The sequence below is a fragment of the Oncorhynchus masou genome, unplaced genomic scaffold (assembly GCF_036934945.1).
Source record: "Oncorhynchus masou masou isolate Uvic2021 unplaced genomic scaffold, UVic_Omas_1.1 unplaced_scaffold_518, whole genome shotgun sequence".
NCBI lineage: Eukaryota > Metazoa > Chordata > Actinopteri > Salmoniformes > Salmonidae > Oncorhynchus > Oncorhynchus masou.
In genome coordinates, this window is record NW_027011585.1 from 530,622 (window position 1) to 547,500 (window position 16,879).

Genomic DNA, 16,879 nt, shown 5'->3' on the forward strand with positions numbered 1-16,879 from the left:
GAGAGGAGAAAAGGAGGAGAGGGGAAGAGGGGAAGAGGGGAGAGAGGGAGAGAGGGGAAGAGGAGGAAAGGGGAAGAGGGGGAGAGAGGGAGAGAGGGAAGAGGAGAGAGAGGGGAAGAGGGAGAGAGGAGAAGAGGAGAGAGGAGAAGAGGGGGAGTGGGGGAGAGAGGAAAAGAGAGGGAAGAGAAGAAGAGGGGAAGAGGGGAGAGAGGGGAAAAGGAGGAAAGGGGAAGAGGGGAGAGAGGAGAAAGGAGGAGAGGGGAAGAGGGGGAGAGAGGAGAACATGAGGAGAGGGGAAGAGGGGAGAGAGGAGAAAAGGAGGAGAGGGGAAGAGGGGAAGAGGGGAGAGAGGAGAGAGGGAGAGAGGGGAGAGAGGGAGAGAGGGAAAAAGGAGGAAAGGGGAAGAGGGGAAGAGGGGGAGAGAGGGGAAAAGGAGGAAAGGGGAAGAGGGGAAGAGGGGAGAGAGGGAAAAGGAGGAAAGGGGAAGAGGGGAAGAGGGGAGAGAGGAGAAAAGGAGGAGAGGGGAAGAGGGGGAGAGAGGAGAACATGAGGAGAGGGGAAGAGGGGGAGAGAGGAGAAAAGGAGGAGAGGGGAAGAGGGGAAGAGGGGGAGAGAGGAGAGAGGGAGAGAGGGGAGAGAGGGGGAGAGGGAAAAAGGAGGAAAGGGGAAGAGGGGAAGAGGGGGAGAGAGGAGAGAGGGAGAGAGGGGAGAGAGGGAGAGAGGGAGAGAGGGGAAAAGGAGGAAAGGGGAAGTGGGGAAGAGGGGAGAGAGGGAGAGAGGGGAAAAGGAGGAAAGGGGAAGAGGGAGAGAGGGGAGAAGGAGGAAAGGGGAAGAGGGGAAGAGGGGAGAGAGGAGAAAAGGATGAAAGGGGAAGAGGGGAAAGGAGGAAAGGGGAAGAGGGGAAGAGGGGAGAGAGGGAGAGAGGGGAAAAGGAGGAAAGGGGAAGAGGGGAAGAGGGAGAGAGGGGAGAAGGAGGAAAGGGGAAGAGGGGAAGAGGGGAGAGAGGAGAAAAGGAGGAAAGGGGAAGAGGGGAGAGAGGGGAAAAGGAGGAAAGGGGGAGAGGGGAAGAGGGGAGAGAGGGGAAAAGGAGGAAAGGGGAAGAGGGGAGAGAGGGGAAGAGGAGGAAAGGGGAAGAGGGGAAAAGGGGAGAGAGGGGAAAAGGAGGAAAGGGGAAGAGGGGGAAAGGGGAAGAGGGGGAAGTGGGGAGAGAGGGGAAAAGGAGGAAAGGGGAAGAGGGGAAGAGGGGAGAGAGGGGAAAAGGAGGAAAGGGGAAGAGGAGGAAAGGGGAAGAGGGGAAAGAGGGGAGAGAGGGGAAAAGGAGTAAAGGGGAAGAGGGGAGAGAGGGGAAGAGGGGAAAAGGAGGAAAGGGGAAGAGGGGAGAGAGGGGAAGAAGGGAAAAGGAGGAAAGGGGAAGAGGGGAAAAGGGGAGAGAGGGGAAAAGGAGGAAAGGGGAAGAGGGGAGAGAGGGAAAAGGAGGAAAGGGGAGAGGGAGAGAGGGAAGAGGGGAAAAGGAGGAAAGGGGAAGAGGGGAGAGAGGGGAAAAGGAGGAAAGGAGAAGAGGGGAGAGAGGGGAAGAGGGGAAAAGGAGGAAAGGGGAAGAGGGGAAGAGGGGAAAAGGAGGAAAGGGGAAGAGGGGAGAGAGGGGAGGAGGGGAAAAGGAGGAAAGGGGAAGAGGGGGAGAGAGGGGAAAAGGAGGAAAGGGGAAGAGGGGAGAGGGGGAAAAGGAGGAAAGGGGAGAGGGGAGAGAGGGAAAAGGAGGAAAGGGGAAGAGGGGAGAGAGGGGAAAAGGAGGAAAGGGGAAGAGGGGGAAGAGGGAAAGGAGGAAAGGGGAAGAGGGAGAGAGGGAAAAGGAGGAAAGGGGGAGAGGGGAGAGAGGGGAAAAGGAGGAAAGGGGAAGAGGGGAGAGAGGGGAAAAGGAGGAAAGGGGAAGAGGAGGAAAGGGGAAGAGGGGAGAGAGGGGAAAAGGAGGAAAGGGGAAGAGGGGAAGAGGGGAGAGAGGGGAAAAGGAGGAAAGGGGAAGAGGGAGAGAGGGGAAAATGACAGGAGGGGAAGAGGGGGAGAGGGGGAGACGGGGAACGGGGAAGAGGGAGAGAGAGGGGGAGAGAGGAAGAGGGAGAGTGGGGGAGAGTGGGGGAGAGAGGAGAAGAGAGGGGAAGAGAGGGAGAGCGGGAAGAGGGAGAGAGGAGAAGAGGGGTAGTGTGAGTGAGTGGAAGAGAGGGGAAGAAGGAGGTAGGGTAAGAGAGGGCGGGAGGGGGAAGAGGGGTAGTGCGAGTGTGTGGAAAAGAGGGGAAGAAGGAGATAGGGTAAGAGAGGGGAGGGGTAGACGGGGAGAGGGGGCCCATTTCTAGAACTGTAAGGATTCAGCAAGCATGCACAGAAAAACGCTGTCTGTCGCACACACACACGCTCAGCAACTTCCTCGTATCTTTAACACTCAGAATCCTATTCAGAGCACCGTATGAATGCATCACATTAACACAAAGAGACCACGACAGACATGTTGTCACAATGTGGTCTCAGTGTTTCAGCTGGTGCATCAGGTGAGAAGAGTTTCCTAGACAGTGGAACAGTGGAAAACAAAAGGGGGAGGGGTGGACGGACAGCTCATCAGAGTCCAGACTTCCAACATTAAAGCCCTCCTGTACTTTGCAGCTGTGTGTTGAAAATACCACACTATAAATGGTCCAGCTTAAACACACAGACACACACACACACACACACAGTCACGTATGCCCCCCCCCCCACACACACACACACACAGTCACATATGCCCCCCAGTACATACACACACACAGTCACGTATGCCCCCACACACATACACACACACACACTCATAGTCACGTATGTCCACACGTATGTCCACACACACACACTCATAGTCACGTATGTCCACACGTATGTCCACACACACACACACACACAGTCACACACTTAGTCACGTATACACACACAGTCACATACACAGTACACACACACACACATACACAGTACACACACACACATACACAGTACACACACACATATACATAGTACACACGCACACATACACACACACACACTTAGTCACGTATACACACACACACACACTTAGTCACGTATACACACACATACACAGTACACACACTCACACACACATACACAGTACACACACACACATACACAGTACACACGCACACATACACAGTACACACACACATACACAGTACACACACACACACACACACTTAGTCACGTATACACACAAACACACACACAGTACACACACACACATACACAGTACACACACACACATACACAGTACACACACACATACACAGTACACACACACATACACAGTACACACACACATACACAGTACACACACACATACACAGTACACACACACACACACACACACTTAGTCACGTATACACACACACATACACAGTACACACACACATATGCATGCACAGACAGACACACAAACACACACGCGTCATGTGCATCTGGGCGCCCCCCTAGGGATTCCAGTAATGATGTTGTGTGGTATTTGGGACGGCCCCTTGATGACTTAGCAGCTAGTTGATGAAAATGTCCAGCCAGACATTTGAGTAACGCAGGGCGAATGGCGTAAACATTCTACACACACACACACCATGCACACTACACCATACACACACACCATACACACACCAGACACACACCACACACACACCATGCACACACACCACACACACCATACACACACACCATACACACACCAGACACACACGACACACACACCAGACACACACCACACACACACCACACACACCTGACGCACAAAACACGGGCAGATGGTGGTAAACACACACACAGCACATTCTGTCCATGGCCTACACACATAATCACACACACACACAGCACATTCTGTCCGTGGCCTACACACACAATCACACACACACACAGCACATTCTGTCCATGGCCTACACACATAATCACACACACACACAGCACATTCTGTCCGTGGCCTACACACATAATCACACACACACACAGCACATTCTGTCCGTGGCCTACACACATAATCACACACACACAGCACATTCTGTCCGTGTCCTACACACATAATCACACACACACAGCACATTCTGTCCGTGGCCTACACACATAATCACACACACACAGCACATTCTGTCCGTGGCCTACACACATAATCACACACACACAGCACATTCTGTCCATGGCCTACACACATAATCACACACACACACAGCACATTCTGTCCGTGGCCTACACACATAATCACACACACACAGCACATTCTGTCCGTGGCCTACACACATAATCACACACACACAGCACATTCTGTCCGTGGCCTACACACATAATCACACACACACAGCACATTCTGTCCGTGGCCTACACACATAATCACACACACACAGCACATTCTGTCCGTGGCCTACACACATAATCACACACACACACAGCACATTCTGTCCGTGGCCTACACACATAATCACACACACACAGCACATTCTGTCCGTGGCCTACACACATAATCACACACACACAGCACATTCTGTCCGTGGCCTACACACATAATCACACACACACAGCACATTCTGTCCGTGGCCTACACACATAATCACACACACACACAGCACATTCTGTCCGTGGCCTACACACATAATCACACACACACACAGCACATTCTGTCCGTGGCCTACACACATAATCACACACACACACACAGCACATTCTGTCCGTGGCCTACACACATAATCACACACATGTTTTACCTATAACATGCATAAACCGTAAAACTGAAAGCCATCTGTGTATCTGTTGCTTAATTCACTGAACATCCATTAGTATGTATATGGAAGGGGGCAGGTTAATATACAAGGGGTGTGTGTATGCAAATCACAGCATCTCCACATTGGGTCAGAAAATATATCAGATTTCTGATCTAGGATCAGTTTTGCCTTTCAGATCATAATGAATATGATTATATGGACAAGGGGGACCTGATCTTAGATCAGCACCCCTACTCTATGAATACGGGCCAACATATGTAAAAACGTTGTTTTTTAAGGCCTGAGTGTTTGTATTGATTCCGGGTGACTGAGAGCCACGGGGCTCTAACAGTTCATTCATCTGTGATCAGAGGAGAGCCATGATGGTGGGTGGTCCCCCCAGGCTGCCCTCTCTGCTCCCCACTGCACACCCACCCACACTAGTCATCGGGATAGGCCTGGTTTACATATTTATAGGGAGGATGTTTGTTGTCAGAGACCTCACTGTTTGGGTCTATAAATTGGCTTAGGTTAGGCAGTTGCCATGGCCACGGGTTTTGTCGTTTTATTTGAGTCTGGGGGCACCAGTCGTCCGCCCCCACACCCATACCCCCACCCCCTGTGGATGGTCTTTGTGTCTCCACCCCTGCATGGGTTTGCTGTATAACGTGTGGGTGAATGTGTCTTTACATGGGTGTTTGTAACTGTGTGCGTGTGTGTGTGCGTGTGCGTGTGCGTGTGCGTGTGTGTGTGTGTGTGTGTGTGTGTGTGTGTGTGTTCTTTATATGTGTATCCTCCTGTCCTGTCTAGCCAGCGCCTCAAAACAACTGAATGGGACATAACACTTTACGGACCTAAACACAAAGCACAGGGGACGTCACAGGCACTATGACAGGACACACACACACACACACACACACACACACACACACAGACACAACAGGACAGGACAGGACAGGACAGGACAGGGAAGGCAGGAAAGGTCCAGATACACCAACCTTACAGGGGGATACAGAACATAGAACAACATCCGTCAGACCTTAAATATACATCCCAGTCCTCTGTTGAATAATGTCATGTCTCTGCAGGACATCTCAGATTCTCCAGTCCTCTGTTGAATAATGTCATGTCTCTGCAGGACAACATCTCAGATTCTCCAGTCCTCTGTTGAATAATGTCATGTCTCTGCAGGACAACATCTCAGATTCTCCAGTCCTCTGTTGAATAATGTCATGTCTCTGCAGGACAACATCTCAGATTCTCCAGTCCTCTTGGTTGACTGTTTTTTGGGGTGGATTTAGAGGAGCTACAACAACAGCCATAAGGTTTCTACAAGGTTTCTACAAGGTTTCTACATGGTTTCTGCAAGGTTTCTACAAGGTTTCTACATGGTTTCTACATGGTTTCTACAAGGTTTCTACATGGTTACTACATGGTTTCTACAAGGTTTCTACATGGGCCTTCAGTTAAATGAACTAGTTAAACATCTGGTGTCTGTCCCCTCTGCAGAACTGGACAACATGCGTCAGCCCTCTCGGTCCGCTCATGCATCCCTAAATACCGCTGGAGGTCCTGGAGGTCAGCAGAGGACATATGCTTCAGAAACATGGTGTCGTCATGTGTCCCTGGTTATGGTGGAGGGGTGGGCTGGGGCTACTTGAATCACTCACGGTTACACGCACACATATACATTCACACAGGTACACACGGGTACGCAAACACACACACACACACACACAACCACACAGTGGCCAAACCAGGAAACGGGCACCCAGGGGTCTGGAGGAGGGCCAGGTGGAACAGCACCTGACACAGCTAGCCTCCATCTCAACAGAAGCCTCCCTGGTCTCTGTAAGGTGTCCATGTACGTCACTGGAGAGGCTGCCACTGGTACCGCTACTGGTGCAGCAGGGGCTCAGGAACTGAACGCAGACTGAAGTATCACTGTCACTCTATGGCAGCCAGGGTTTACCCATGTAGGTCTAATTCCCCTTCTACCTCTGTGGTGTGAACAGCCGCAGGCTCTGTGGGTTTGGCTGCAGTGTGCTGGGTGTGGGGAGGGGGAGAGGGGGACACAGATGGGAGAGGTGGGAGAGGGGGGGGGCGACCAGGCGGAGAGGTAGAGGGCAGAGCCAGATGCCCCTGGATCTGGAGAGGTTCCACACACTGCAGCAGGCAGGATGTCAGCCGGGCCCCCAGGGGCCACAGGAACTAACAGGACACTCGAGGTGGAGGAGACACTTGAGTTTTTATTCGTTTTGATTTAACCTTGATTTCAAAGTCCCATTGAGGTCAAGTTGCAGAAAAACACCAAGCAGTCTTCTAATATTCTCGATCTGTCACGTAAGTGTACAAGGTACAGAATATCTAGAGTCCCAGAGATATACATAAACTACATGAACTATATATTTGAACATCTGTTGTGGTGGCGTGTATGGCTAACATGGAAAACCTCTGGACAGATGAAGATGTCTGCACATCTGCCACCCCAATCCTGACTGAGCTAATAGGCCTTTATAATCCTATATTCACTCTCACACACACTCACTCACACTCACACACAGACGCATACACACACACACACACACTCACACTCACACACAGACGCATACACACACAACAGCAATGGTAATGTCCCAGCCTCTGTCATGTCAGTGTTTTTATCAGTGTGTTGCAGCCTCCCTCGCAGACACAGAGAGAGAAGATATGTCAGGGCTGTTATTAGCTTGACATCACAGCCCTGCCTCATCAAGTTGTGTGTGTGCGTGCGTGTGTGTGTGTGTGTGTGTGTGTGTGTGTGTGTGTGTGTGTGCGTGGGTGTGTGCGTGCGTGTGTGTGTGTGTGTGTGTGTGTGTGTGTGTGTGTGTGTGTGTGTGCCGTGCCTGTTTGTCATCTTCGTGATACCAGTCTCGGGCTGAAAGAAAGAGAGAGAACTATAAGCCCACAGACTTCAGAGGTTTGAAAGCAGAGCGGCATCAAAGGTGGTCTGCCTCATCACAGATATTCTCACAACATTCTCAGGCTCAGAGAGAACTTTCAGTACGAGTCACACACGCTCCCGACTCCACAGCAAGAGCCGTCCTGAAATCATACATTTTATCCAAACAAAACACGTCTAGCAAATTAGCCTCAGGGGCTTAGACAGACACAGACAAACAAGCATTCCAGATTTTTGTATGTTAATCACAAATAAAACAAACACAGTAAAACACACTAGACTTCAAACTGTTTCTGTGGTGTTTGTTCATGTGGGTGGAAGTAACACAGCTATTGCATGCAATCTCCTGTTCAGTTCAGTTCCCATTAGCTGATGCCTGGGATCTTTCTTTCCTCTTCAACTACCTGTTAGTGCATCAGATACACACTCCGCCGCACCCTCCCAGGGTTCCTTTCCAGTTAGTTACACCAACAAGTCCGTTTTTGGGAAGATCACCAGTCATGGCACACAGGATGTGTAGGAAGCGCTTGTAACCGCAGTGAGGGGAGGGTGGGGTGACGACATCGGGCGTTTGTGTTATTGTATAACTATGCAATCAAGGGGGTGTTTTGCATGGCGACAGAGAGACAGACAGAGACAGACAGTGGATGGGGAAACTGCAGGTGTGTAGTTTGTCTTGTGAGAGAACAGAAGGCTGACAGGGACCTCCGGAAGCACATGGGGAAATCTGGAAGTCACTCACTCACACACACACACACACACACACACACACACACACACACACACACACCCAACACAAACACACACACTCAACACACCTACACACACCCAACACACACTCACACACCCAACACACACTCACACACATACACACACTCACTCACAGTCACGGGATGCAATTAGCCCAGTGAGCATGAGATCAGGGCAAGAGAGCAATCTAACTGTTATTCCAAGTCAGGATGAGGAGGCCGCTGTTGTAATAGCAACTAGAACACTCTCATACCAGTACATGGTGACCTCTGAACAGTGGGACATAGGACAAATACAGGCCCAATACAGATGCAGGATCTTAAATTGAGCCAGAAAAGAATCCTGCAGCAGCAGGAATTGTGAATTATTATGCGGATTATAATTAATGGACATTTTTGTATGTATTGATACATTTTTCATAAGGGTAAATCATGTCTGAAATTTCAAAGTGGAAATTACAAACTTCAGAAGCCTTTTGAACCTCAAATACAGTATACGTTTTACACTTCCTTTTAAAGATCCTACATCTGTACGTGGGTCGGCCAGTAGGCCACAGAGATATTTGTGACTTGTGTACTAACTTTCTAGTGTTTTCCATAATGCGTGTATGATAGTGTGTTGTGTTTGTGTATTTGTATGCTGACATCACAAAGTGAATAAAGTATATTGTATGGTACACTGGGTTGAACAAACAGAACCCTGATAGTCCATCTGGCTGTATAACGGGATTTACTGCTGGGCTATATGATCATGGTCTTAGAGGCTTGAATCGCAATCGACTTAAAAATCCACAAAGCTTGTGTGCCTCTGGCTTGATATGTGCTGTAAAAAAATAATTTACAACCGCCCCCAACAATAATCTGATACATAGTCTGTTTATGGAAAATGCAGAATGTGTCTGTGGACTCTTGCCCTTTTTACAGATACACTGGAGTGTAGCAGCTGCAGAAGCAGACATAATTCTGATCATTACATGGAGAACCTAACTGCTGTGGCGGGCTGGACCAAGGCACAGACCCAGTTGCGTGTGTGTGTACTATCCAGCAAACAGGAAGTAGGAGAGGCGACAACATCAATCAACTGTTAACAACAGACAAACCGTTCCGAGGCTGCTACCCTTCCTCATCTCTCATCGCTGCTTTCAATTCTTCACTGACCGTGTCCAGAGCAATGTGAGGCTCTCTGTAATGTGCTGTACAACCACAACAGAGCTAATGGCCTGCCGTTGTCAGACGGGTAAACATACACTCCTACAAAGCTACATTGTCTACACTCTCAGGAAAGAAGGTTTCCTAAAGGGTTCTTCGGCTGTCCCCATAGGAGAACCCTTTAGGTTTCTGGTAGAACCCTTTAGGTTTCCGGTAGAACCCTTTAGGTTTCAGGTAGAACCCTTTTTTGTTCCAGGTCGAACCCTTTTGGGTTCCATGTACAACCCCCTATGTGAAAAGGGAACCCAAAAGAGTTCTACCTATAACCAAAAAGGGTTCTTCAATGGGTTATCCTATGGACACAGCTGAATAACCCTTTTACGTTCTAGATAGCACCGCGGAGTCGTCTTGTCTAAAAGGAGCCCTATTGAATTATCCCAGATCTGTTTGCGATGTCTTGCCAACTTCTTGGCACTCATGAGGCAGAATTTCGAGAGGGGTCACTCAGACTACACAGTAAGGCTGCAAAATGAATTGAATTTTAATCGAAATTGCAATATTGACATGTGCAATATCCATATTACGAGAAGCTGCATTTTTTTAAACGCCATGAATGTAACATTCAATCTCTTACCAACACTTTGGTTCCTACCCTGTCCCAACAACTTGTACTGTACCTGGCTTTTTCAGTAGTTGTCATGCCAAACATCACCAACCATAGGATCAGAATACTCATTTTATTTTTTTAAATCGCTATTATATTATTTACCTATATTGTGCAGCCCTACAACCCAGTGTTACTGTAAACACACCGGAGGGGCATCAAGTTCAACAGTCCACTGGGGAAATGCTACAATTTGCATATTAGATCGAATAAACAGACAGCGAATCCCTAAAGTGGAGCCACCGTGGTTCTCTGTCCCAGACTTTGGCATCCTGGCACCTCTCCAGCCCAGTGATTGTGCTTGGCTCCAGCGCTGCAGCCCATTTAATGCAGAAAACACTTTTACGAGCAACTAACACGACTGTAAATGCAGTGAGACTGAGGTCTCCCTTGTGTCAAGAACCTCAAATAGCTCCAAGCACACACACACACACACACACACACACACACACAATGAAAGAATGTTGTTAGTTGTGTGCTGAGCGTAGCCCTGATTAGAGGATTATCCCTTTACGCAGAAGAAGTGTTCTCTCCATTGCAGGAGTTGCAAGACCAACATAATCTCATGAGAACATGTCAAACAATAGTGTCATTAAACACTGTCTGTGGTATGTCTGACAAGATACATGTTGCTGATATACTTAAAGGAGACATCTGCAATCTGCAGTACAAACAATAAAAAAAGGTGGTCATCCCGCCACTGACTTAGAAACAATGGCGTGTCAAATCAAATCTTATTGGTCCCATACACACATGTAGTAGATGTTATTGGTCCCATACACATATGTAGCAGATGTTATTGGTCCCATACACACATGTAGCAGATGTTATTGGTCCCATACACACATGTAGCAGATGTTATTGGTCCCATACACACATGTAGCAGATGTTATTGGTCCCATACACATGTGAAGCAGATGTTATTGGTCCCATACACACATGTAGTAGATGTTATTGGTCCCATACACATATGTAGCAGATGTTATTGGTCCCATACACACATGTAGCAGATGTTATTGGTCCCATACACATATGTAGCAGATGTTATTGGTCCCATACACATATGTAGCAGATGTTATTGGTCCCATACACACATGTAGTAGATGTTATTGGGCCCATACACACATGTAGCAGATGTTATTGGTCCCATACACATGTGTAGCAGATGTTATTGGTCCCATTCACACATGTAGTAGATGTTATTGGTCCCATACACACATGTAGTAGATGTTATTGGTCCCATACACATATGTAGCAGATGTTATTGGTCCCATACACACATGTAGTAGATGTTATTGGTCCCATACACACATGTAGCAGATGTTATTGGTCCCATACACACATGTAGCAGATGTTATTGGGCCCATACACACATGTAGCAGATGTTATTGGTCCCATACACATGTGTAGCAGATGTTATTGGTCCCATTCACACATGTAGTAGATGTTATTGGTCCCATACACATGTGTAGCAGATGTTATTGGTCCCATACACACATGTAGCAGATGTTATTGGTCCCATACACACATGTAGTAGATGTTATTGGTCCCATACACACATGTAGCAGATGTTATTGGTCCCATACACACATGTAGCAGATGTTATTGGGCCCATACACACATGTAGCAGATGTTATTGGTCCCATACACATGTGTAGCAGATGTTATTGGTCCCATTCACACATGTAGTAGATGTTATTGGTCCCATACACACATGTAGCAGATGTTATTGGGCCCATACACACATGTAGCAGATGTTATTGGTCCCATACACATGTGTAGCAGATGTTATTGGTCCCATTCACACATGTAGTAGATGTTATTGGTCCCATACACACATGTAGCAGATGTTATTGGTCCCATACACACATGTAGCAGATGTTATTGGTCCCATACACATATGTAGCAGATGTTATTGGTCCCATACACACATGTAGCAGATGTTATTGGTCCCATACACACATGTAGCAGATGTTATTGGTCCCATACACATGTGTAGCAGATGTTATTGGTCCCATACACACATGTAGTAGATGTTATTGGTCCCATTCACACATGTAGCAGATGTTATTGGTCCCATACACACATGTAGCAGATGTTATTGGTCCCATACACATGTGTAGCAGATGTTATTGGTCCCATACACATGTGTAGCAGATGTTGTTGCGGGCATAGCGAAATGCTTGTATGACAGTTGAACTAAGCTCGTGAGGCATTTATAATTTAGATTCTTCATGAATCAATGTGCATGTATTAATCATTTAGAAGTCTTAAAATGGATGCAGCAATCACACATTGCCCCTTTTACAATCAATTTGTTTTGGTTTTTACGTAAACCCTCTCAAACAACGGCTGAAAGATGAATGCTAGGCTGAGCATTTTTGTGGTTTAATTCGATGCAACTTCACATGGTGTTTTTTATGCTTTTATGACAATGGATAAAACCATAAAAATGGTGATGAATGACAGCTAATTATAAAAGCAAATGGGTTTTCACCTTCCTCCCGTGACCATAAAAACAAAACAAATTAAGCCTTGGTTTCGCTGATACTGTGCTCTCTCACACACACACACACACACACACACACACACACACACACACACACACACACACACACACACACACACACACACACACACACACACGCGATTTCTCTTGGAGGAGCTCGCTGGTTTAGTTGCCCAGGCATTGATGTGCCATCCATAAAAATCTGATCCCCAAAACAAATGATCCTTCCACAGCAATACTAGTAATCAAGAGGAGAGGGAAACATCCGAGGAGATTAGAAGTGCTAATGCTGTAGCAGCCTCTCCTCAGATAGAGCCAACAGTTACGTTATAGCCAGGCTGCACGGCGAAAGCAGAAGCTGTGCTATTTGGAAACAAAAAGCTAAGTGTCAACCTAGGATCCACATTTGCACAAAGATATTACATATCTACTTATACACATAGGAAAATGCAGGCCTAGATAGTATTATAGTATAGGTGGACACAAGTGGAAAGTCACAAAAAACACAGGCCCATTTTCATAACCTGTACAATGCAACATAAAATAAACACAAACATAGTGGAATTTATCTCAATCCAAACAACCATTTCCCTGTGTTGTGTTGTTGATATTCTCTCTCTCAGGAGAGACAGTGTGTTCTGGTTCACTGCTCTGGTTCCAGTCACTGATGGTGATGGCCCATGGTGCTTTGCATGAGGTCTGACTGAGGCTGGGGCTGAGGCTGGGGCTGAGGCTGAGGCATGGATGGCTGGTTATATAAAGTGGAGATAATATTGGTGATAAAGTGGAGGTACTATTTCTGTACGATTAACTGATATGTCAGAGCATGGTTCATCCAGACAAATCTCATAACGAAGAATAAAAACACTTTTTTCCTGGCTAAATGTATCACCACAATGGTAGCATTACACACAATGTTATACAAGGTTGCCTCAAAACACATATTTGAAGCACATTATATTCAGCTGTATGTACTGTAGGCCTTAGTCAGATTGGCCACAATACAGAAAAACTAACTTTAGTCTCAGCAGGCTGTAACGATCTGGGTGTCGTGGGTTACGGAGTCAGGCGCAGGAAACAGAGAGTTCAGGGTAGTGCTCTTTAATGCACAAACGGCGAACATAAGCCACCCCACGAAACATAGGGCCCTCACAGAAACACATGCCCCAAACACGGGGACTAAAATAGTCCAGCAAAAACCCATGAACAGGAACAAACACGTTCGACTCAAACATGCACACATGTTACACAAACAATCCCGCACAAAGAAACAGGCGGGCCGGCTGACTAATAAAGCCCAACTAATCACCACAATGCATAACAGGTGTAACCAATAAACAGACAAGGAGGGGGAGGAAAGAATCAGTGGCAGCTAGTAGGCCGGCGACGACGACCGCCGAGCCATACCTGAACGGAAGGGAGCCACCTTCGGTAGGAGTCGTGACACAGGCTATATCAATAACGGCTGTATTTGGTGTTGATCGCGGTAATTCTTTGAACTAACTCTAGAAATCATGTTCTTGACACATGCTCATTGTGTGGGGTCACCATCGCAAACTTAACCGAAATGTAACAGACAATTAACACTGATATCCACAGTACAGAATACAGCTGGATAGGCACTTTACAGAACCAGATGTTACTGTAGCTTACTCAGCAAGTTAATATTGCAGTCTGATTCCTTAGGGATGCGTTCCAAATGGCAGCATATTACCTCTGTAGTGCGCTACTTTTGACCAGATCCCATAGGGCTACCCATAGGGCTCTGGCTAAAAGTAGTGCACTAAATAGGGAATCGGGTGCCATTTGGGATGCACAGGACTATGTATGTAGCATCATACCTCATTTGGCACCATTGCCCATGACAAAAAGGTATAACCTATTTAGCTTTTCTCAAATCATGACTTTTGAAGTGAAAGTTCGGATTTTGGCATTGAAGCCCTTCATCTCCTTCCCCAGAGTCTGATGAACTTGTGGATATTGTATCTCAGCATAAGCTCGCAACCACTGTATCTCTGCATCCAGTATGAAGGTAGAGGTCGCTTCTAGAGCCAGTGCTAACTAGTGTTAGTGCTAGCGAAGCGCAAAGACTGGAAGTATTTGGGTACAGCTAGCAGTCTTTGTGCTAACCTAGGTAGCATTGGTTCTTCAAAGCTACCTCTAACTTCCTTGGCAATTAAATAAAGGGCTTCATTGCCAAAGTCCCAAGCTATCACTTAAACCGCTTATGTATCTATGATTGAGGCCATGTATAATACGCTTATCACATGTATTTTTGGAAAATACTGGGTTCAATCAATAGGGCTTGAAGAGGCCAATAATTTCACCTGGAACTCCAAGCAAGGTCAAGCCCTTCGTAATCTCTGTCACTCATAAAGGACGCACACCTACAGAGATCAGCTCAGTTCAGTGGAGCAGCAGCTCAGTCAGTGAAGTCAGTACTGCATCGTGGGACCGCCTACAATGATTTTAAAAAGTGCACCCATTGCATAAATCTATAATTTCCACATCAATCGGCCTAACGAGGATGTGATGATCGTCAGAACTGAGGAAGTGTGGACGTAATAGAAGGTTTTTAGGCCGGCCTGCCTGGAAATGCAGTTGTAACAGTTGTCGTTGTGAAACAGACTCCAGCCTGGTCCCATATCAGCTTGTGCTGTACAAATTGCTTGGCATGGCAATGACCATAGGAGTTGGCTACACAGCACAAACAGATCTGTGACCAGGCTACTATACGTGTGTTCCGGCTATTACTACTACCATCTGCAATGACGGAACCAACTGCAGTATGTGGTATTGAAACTATGAGTGGGTGGAGACAGTTGGGAGTGACATTATCAACTCAAATATCACACTGCATCATAAATGAGACTCGTCTTAGTTTCAAGTTTCAAGTTGTATTACTTTCAGGTTCCTAGTCGACAAAGCAACAACAATAAGAAATAACAACAGATAAGAATATAAAGTAAATGGCTCAGTAGAATAGAAGAAACATTTTAGCAGAAGTATAAAACAGGAAGGCACAATTAATTGTCCAATATTTACAAGTGTATTGGGGATGGGGGCCAGGGTATAAACTGAGCAGTATAATAAGAGTCTGGTAGCAGCAGTTGTGATGTGTGTGTAACATGAATGTATACTGTGTGTGTGTGTGTGTGTGTGTGTGTGTGTGTGTGTGTGTGTGTGTGTGTGTGTGTGTGTGTGTGTGTGTGTGTGTGTGTGTGTGTGTGTGCGCGCGCGTGCGTGCGTGTGTGTGTGTGTGTGTGTGTGTGTGTGTGTGTGTGTGTGTGTCTGTGTGGGTGTGCTAACGTGAGGAGAATCAGAGCAGGTGTTCGGCAGACTGAAACTTGTAGATAGAAACTGTCTCTGAGCCTGTTGGTATCAGACCTTATACTCCAATACCATGTACCCGAAGGTAGGGGAGAGAACAGCTTGTGGCTGGGGTGTGTGGGGTCCTTGATGATGCTGGCCTTCCTCAGGCACCATTTTGAGTAGATGTCCTGGATGGGTGAGAGCGTGGTCCCAGGGATGTACTAGGGCGTCTTCACCACCCGCTGGAGGGACTTGCAGTCGTGGATGGAGCAATTCCCGTACCAGGCCGTGTTGCAACCGGCCAGGATGCTCTCGATGGTGCAGCAGTAGTATGTGGAGAGGACCGGAGCAACATGCAGAATTTCTTCAGACACTTTAGGAAGTAGAGATGCTGTTAGTGCCTTCTTGACAAGAGTGGTGTTGTTGGTCCAGGACAAGTTCTCGGTGATGTGGACGCCGAGGAACTTAAAACTCGTGACTCTCTCTACTGCAGTCCCGTTGATGTGGATCGGGGCATGTTCACTACTCTGCTTCCTGAAGTCAACAATCAACGTGTTTGTCTTGCTGACGTTGAGGAAGAGGTTGTTGTCATGACACCACAATGCCAGTTCACTTATCTCCTTCCTAAAGGCTGACTTGTCGCTGTTGGTTATCAGGCCTACAACCGTGGTGTCATCAGCAAACTTGATGAGGGAGTTGGTGTGGTGCAGAGCCACACAGTCGTGGCTGAACAGGAAACAGCACACAGAAACACCACCTGCCTTTGGGTTAACACACACCAACCTACCAGTGTTTATA